Genomic DNA, 7,252 nt, shown 5'->3' on the forward strand with positions numbered 1-7,252 from the left:
GCTAATACAAAATTTCTCAAGTTTTTACAGCTGGGTTTTGCTCTGGTGGTAGGCTGTCAATTCTTGAGTATCTCGTAAAATAGTAGACTTGCTTTTTATCTACGGTAGATATTTTAATACCAATTGTATTTGATAACATTTTATATTCAGTACTAGTGACCTGGTGCACAAAATTTGTGCACATTAAAAGGGGATTAATTAGAGGAAATATTTTAATATTGCTATTTGCCCTTTCTCTATAATAGATGTGTCAGAGATGAAAGAAAATTAGTAAAATGTATATGAAAATCTTCCTCCTGTCAGAGCCTGGGGTACACCACAGGACCCAGAGTCAAGTCCCTGCCCACCCACGTGTGCCTCAAAATCACAGGAGATGCAGACCTGGCCGGCACCCCCCCATTGGGCTAGATCCAGACCCGGCCGGTCCCACCCCGTCAAGCCCCGCTGGGCAGGGGGTGCTGCATGAGGTCCCCTGGCCTAGCGCTGTGGTGGAGGCACAGCCTGAGGTCCCTTGGCCCAGCACTGGGGCAGGGGGCGCACCTTGAGGTCCCCCGTCAAGCCCTGCAGGGTGGGGGGGATGGCCTCAGGTCCCCTGGCCCAGTGCCAGGGCAGGAGGCACAGCCTGAGGTCCCCCCTCAAGGCCTGCCCGGTCCGGGGGTGTGGCCTGAGGTCCCCTGTCAAGCCCCACGTGGTGGTGGGGGCACACCCTTAGGTCCCTGCTGATTGCTCGTTAAGGCTCAGTACGGGAACATGGCCTCCGCTATGGGCGCAGCCATCTTGTGTTACGGAAACCCCCCACCTCTGCTGTGGGCGCTACCATGTTTGTGGTGGAGTGGCAGCAATTTGCATATTCCCTCTTTATTATATAGGTTGTATTCTACTGTTGTGACTGGACAGTTATTAAATTACTAGAGGCCCAGTGCACAAGATTTGTGCACTGGTGGAATCCCTCAGCCCAGCCTGCGCCCTCTCACAGTCCGGGACCCCTCAAGGGATGTCCACCTGCCGGCTAAGCCAGCAGACATCCCTCTTGCAGTCCAAGGCTCTTGCAGTGTGGGGCTGTCACAGTTCGGGACCCCTCGTTCCATACTGCCCACCTGCAGCGGAGGTGGGAGACGCTCTTGCCATTGCTGTTGTGCTCCTCAGACATGAGCCCGGCTTCTGGCTGAGTAGAGCTTTCCCTGTGGTAGCGCACTGACCACTAGGGGGCAGCTCCTGCATTGAGTATCTGCCCCTTGGTGGTCAGTGCGCGACATAGCGACCGGTAGTTCCGCCTTTTGGTCGATTTGCATATTACACTTTTATTATAGAGGATTTGCAAAGGATAATAAAAATTCACACCTAAAGGGTCATTTTCCAACTGGCCGTTTAGACTCAGAGGGCGAGTGTGAACCTATGAACCAGTAGATCACAGATTCCAGTCAGGGCATATGCCCTGGTTGCAAGCTTGATTCCTAGTAGGGGGCATGCAGGAGGCAGCTGATCAATGATTCGTTATCTTCATTGATGTTTCTATCTTTCTCTCCCTCTTCTTTCCTCTCTGAAATCAATAAAAAAATGTATATTTAAAAAAAGAGTCATTTTTCTGAAAACAAATTCAAAAACATGAGAACAAAAACATGATGTTCACTCTTTCATATTAGCCAAGTCTTAAGATTTTAGTAAATGGGAAAGTTTGCTATCTTTATGATAGTACTTACAATAATTCTAATGTGCTTATTGATATTCTTTCTTTTGTATGCTTAAGTTATAATTGTAAGCAGCATAGATTTTTTTGATGTAGAAAGACTTAAGTTCTAATTTAACTTGACTTTTATTTGTTGGTTGGCCAGCATGTTTTTTTTTCATGCTTTAGTTTTCATATGTGGCAAAAGGAAAATATTTCAAATTAATAAGATGATTGCTGTTTAGGATTAAAGAGGTAACTATATAGAGCACCCTCGGGTATACTTAGTTAGTACTTAGTTTGTAGATGCCCTCAAATTATTAATTTCACCTTTATTAATTTTACCCATATTATTTTTAATTTTTTCTAGATAAAAACATTAAAATACATAGTCAAATGCTGCTACAGTATGAGTTTCCACCATTTCTTTCATCCCTTTAGAGATGACTTTGGTCAAACTCTATAAGCTCTCTCTATTGTGGTTCTATTACTTATTCAACTATTATAATATATATATATACACACACACACACACACATATATATATATATATGTATATATATATATATATATATACATATACATATATTTTTTATTGATTTCAGAGATGAAGAGAGAGAGAGGGAGAGAGAGAGAGAGTCATTATCATGATTGGCCATCTCCTGCATGCCCCACACTGGGGATAGAGTACTCAACCCAGGCATGTGCCCTGACTGGGAATGGAACCATGAACTCCTGGTTCACAGGTCTACATTCAACCACTAAGTCATGCCAGCCAGGTATACACAACAATATTTTGTCCTCTCTTGTCCCCATCTTACAATTCCTACCGTAAATCATACAATCTACTACCTGGTTTATGGAAAGACCTGGAGACCTGAAATGGACCAAAAAAATAAAAAAGGAACACAAAAGGTCTAAGTAATCCTATTCATCTCTTTCACCTCTCATAGCAGAGGATACCAAAGCACACAAGTGTGTTCCTCAAATAATTTAACAAATACTTCCTTAGATTGGGACTGCATATGTTTTTAAATCACTTTCTCCTGTTCCTACGATAAAATATGATATTTACTATTTTTTTAATAAATACTGGTGAAAGGAAAAAAGAGATGAACTAAAATTTCTCCAATATACAGAGGATGGTTCCTTAGTTTAACCAAGAATATTTAGCTTTTTGCATATGCTACACAATGCTCAATATATATCTTTCTATGATTTACTAGTTATTTCTTTAGGTAGAAAAGAATGTGCTTAGTTTACTCAGAAGAGAAATAAGATTGTTTAGAGCAGGGGTTGGCAAACTATGTTCTGCTGCCTATTTTTGTAAATCAATTTTTATTGGAACACAGTTATGCCCTTTTGTTATTGCCTATACATGCTTTCTGGTTAGCATGGTAGAACTGAGTAGTGCAGTAGAGACTATAGCTAACAGAACCTAAAATATTCACTATCTAGCTCTTTATTGAAAAAATAATTCCCCTTAGTCTAGAAAAATGAGATTCTAAGAGCAATGTTTAGTAATTGCTGCACTATTTAGAAAACTTCCCAGAGAAAATATCATGGGATAATATTCAGCCTCATATAGAAAATATGTGACTTTAAAGGTATGCAACAGATTTTGTAAAAAGCATTTAAGAAAATATACATCGAACCCCCTGGCAATGGGCAAGGAGGGACACCTGATTGGTGGTGTTGCTCTTATATCAATCAGGGGCAGAGCAGACATGCAGTCCTTAGTTCATCCTAGCTTGATGGCTGTCTTGGTGGCCAGAGCTGTTTCATGCCTGAGGCACATTAAAAAAAACAAAGAAAGAAAATATACATCGAAATGAGTGTTAGATCCTGGCTGGGTAGCTCAGTTGGTTAGAGCATTGTCCCAATATGCCAAGGTTGATGGTTCAGGGTACAAAGAAGAATCAACCAATGAATGCATAAATAAGTGTAACAACAAATCAATGTTTCTCTCCTTCTAACCTCTCTCTCTAAAAATCCTATATAATAAAACCCTAATATGCAAATTGACCAAACAGCAGAATGACCGGTCGCTATGATGCACACTGACCACCAGAGGGCAGGGTGCTCAACACAGGAGCTATCCCCTGGTGGTCAGTGTGCTCCCATGGGGGGGACACTGCTCAGCCAGAAGCTGGGCTCACGGCTGGGTGAGCCCAGTGGTGGTGGTGGAGCCTCTTCCACCTCTAACAGGACCCTGAGGGGTCTCAGACTGCAAGAGAGTGCAGGCTGGGCTGAGGGACACCCCCTCCCCCGCACCAGTGCTCAAATGTCATGCACCAAGCCTCTAGTCAATAAATAAAATGTTTAAAAAAATAATAAATGAGTGTTGGCTCCTGTGGCATACCTGTTTAAATCCTCTCAATAGTGAAAACACATGTGCCCTTTAATGCTATATTTAAATTTTGGAAGCAATGAAGTTTTTACAGAGAGGTAATGTGACTGAATAATGAGTTTGATAACTGGCCAGGTAGTTTGGGTTTGAAATTTTGAAGCAATGGTATCTCTTTCCTTATGTGGTCTGCGATCTGACTCCTAAGATAACGCCAAAGAAATGTTAAAAATGTTTTATACAAAAAGCATCAGGAGATTGAGTGTTAGCTTCCAAAATTTCTATGTTGTAATACCCCAAAATTTAGAGCCACGGGTGGTATGAACAGAGCATATAAACGTGAAGCTGATGGCAGTATAGGCAATATCACAACACTTTTGTGTATCAACCTTTATCCTGATTCCATTTTTTAATGAACATTTGGATCAAGCAAAAAAAAAAGAAAAGTAATCAACAAAACACATTGAATGGTCAAGTAAATTAGTTAAAATGTAGTTTTGTCTAAAGTAAATTACAGAGCCTCAGTAAACTGACAATTGATTTGTATTCTGTTCAGGCATTCTGACAGTCCACATTTTCACTACACTGGGAGAACATGTGTCAGCTGGAACATAATTTCTTAGGAATTTGAGGACATTAAATATTGCCTTGCAGATGCTCACAAAATATGTACCCATTTTTGCCATATGGGAGAGACAAATGGAAGTCTTTAAGGATCAACAAGAGAAAAAACAAAGCAATGCTTGTGCTGATTAAACTAAGTGCCAACTTGAGATAATATCCACTTTTTGAAGTGTCAGGAATGATAAGAGAGCTTTAAACATATAATGGCACAAACAAAAGAAAATAGTATAGTAAAATTGATAGTCTATGTTTATTTTTGAAAAATACTGAACTCTGATGCAAGAAATACCATAGTGATCATCTATGTCTTAGTTGTAAGCAGGATATAGAAATGAAAACCAAAGGTAATATTCCAATATGTTACTTTTTCAATATAAGAAACCATTAAATAGCCAAAGAAGTTATTAAATGCACCCAGTCCTTTGAAAAGGACTGTGGGATACAAAAAATATGGAATTTTCTCATCTAACCCTTTTTCATTTAATTAGAAATAAACATTCTGCTTCTCTACATCTTTTAAATTGTCTTCCTTTCTTGTATTTTTTTATCTTAATAATTGGAATAACCATAATTGTGTTGGTCCTTTAAGTCACTCAGACTCCTTCTTTCTCATTCCTGACAACCAGTGAGCAAATTCTATCAATGGTACCTGATTTATATTTCTCCTTTTCCCCCCTGTCTCCATTGTCACTGCTTCTATTTCAGTCAAGATGATCAACTATGCTTTTATAGTCTACTTAGCAAGATTATAAATCCTTGCATAATTTTGTTCTCCTTCACCAAACCTGGGTAATACAGATTTCAATGAATAATAATACTCTTTTCATGGCACACCTCATTTTCCATAAAAATAATGCAACTATAAAAATGGCTGTATTTGTCTACTAGTGTATATATGTAAGATTTTTTCACTATAAGTATAGAGTTATATGTCATTACTGCAACAGTATATACATTTGAAAAATACCATTACATTAAGGTATTTTTTTTTTAGTTTTTTAAATCTTTATTGTTGAAAGTATTAGATATGTCCCCATTTTTATCCCCATTGACCTCTCCCAGCCCCCACCCCCACCCCAGGTCTTCATCACTCTATTGTCTGTGTTCCCTGATTATGCATATATGCATGCAAGTTTATTGGTTGATCTCTTTCCACCAGCCCATCCTCCCCTGCCTTCCCTCTGAGGTATGACAGTCTGTTCTCCTATATTCATAGTGTCACAATTTACAATAACTAAGATTTGGAAACAGCCTAAGTGCCCATAAGCAGATGAGTGGATTAAAAAGCTGTGATACAACTACACAATGGAATACTATGCAGCTGTAAAAAAGAAATAACTCTTTTCATTTGCAACAGCATGGATGATCCTGGAGAGCATTATGCTAAGTGAAATAAGCCAGTCAGAGAAAGATAAGTATCACATGATCTCACTCATATGTAGAATCTAATGACCAACATAAACTGATAAACCAAAATAGATCCAAAGATATGAGCTTTTTTTAGTGGGATTATGTACCTAAAATTAGAATTACTGGGTTATAGTGTATGAGTATGTTTAATTACAAAGTAATCCCAGTTTTGTCAAATGGTTGTACTAATTTACATCCCTACCGGCATAATATATAAGCAATACTCTTGATTCCAGCTTGCTACAACACTAGATATTGTCAAACTTTTCAACAGGTGACAACAAAATGTATAAAAATATTTTTATGTTCATTTTTCTGATTACAAATGACATGAATATGTCCTATTATTGACTCTAGCTTTTTCTTATTTCTGCCCCAATGTAACCACAAAATGCACATGTGCGAATGCACACACACACACACACACACACACAGGCACACACACATCCATTACTTACATAGTTTTAAATCTGCTTCTTTCAAAACCAAATCACTAACATCTCTTGGAAGGTTTTATTTTTTCTTTCTGATTTCTTCTATATCTGGTTTAGTTAGACACCTGTGCTCACCATACAACAGCTTCTATTTCTTCTATCATAGCATTGAACTATTCCATATGCCAAATGTTTTACTTGTTTGAATATCCAAACAGGAGCATGTGAAATTAGTGGCTATTTCTCTCACATCCTCAGTGCATAATAGGATGAGCACTAAAGCTTCTCAAGTGTCTCTTTAATCTTAAAATACATTTGTGCTGAGTCTAGTAAACTTAAAATATGCAAAATGTTTTCCAATAATGTTATCAATTATTTTTGGTATTAATATTCCTTAATTTGTTGTCTTAGCTTTCAGGATATTTAAAGCATGTGTGAGTGAAATGGAATACTACTGGGCCACGAGAAAGGAAATCTTACCCTTTGTGACAGCATGGATGGGCCTGGAGAGCATTATGCTAAGTGAAATAAGCCAGTCAGAGAAAAACAAGCACCATATGATTTCACGGAGACGTGGAATCTAATGAACAAAATGAACTAACAAGCAAAATAGAGACAGTTTTATAGATAGAGAGCAGGCAGACAGCTGCCAGGGGATAACAGTGTGGTTATATCTAAGTGAGGTGGAGGGAACTAGTGAATGATATGGGGGATAAAGGTGATGGAAGGACACTTGGTGAACACACAGTACAGTGTACAGATAATGTTTTG

General features: G+C 38.7%; 1 pseudogene; it reads left to right on the forward strand.

Moving 5' to 3' along the window:
* The first annotated feature begins 3,319 nt into the window (after positions 1–3,319).
* LOC111827006 lies at positions 3,320–3,466 on the forward strand (annotated as a pseudogene).
* Positions 3,467–7,252: the final 3,786 nt, after the last annotated feature.

This window comes from Myotis lucifugus, unplaced genomic scaffold (genome assembly GCF_000147115.1).
Source record: "Myotis lucifugus unplaced genomic scaffold, Myoluc2.0 scaffold_118, whole genome shotgun sequence".
Classification (NCBI taxonomy): domain Eukaryota; kingdom Metazoa; phylum Chordata; class Mammalia; order Chiroptera; family Vespertilionidae; genus Myotis; species Myotis lucifugus.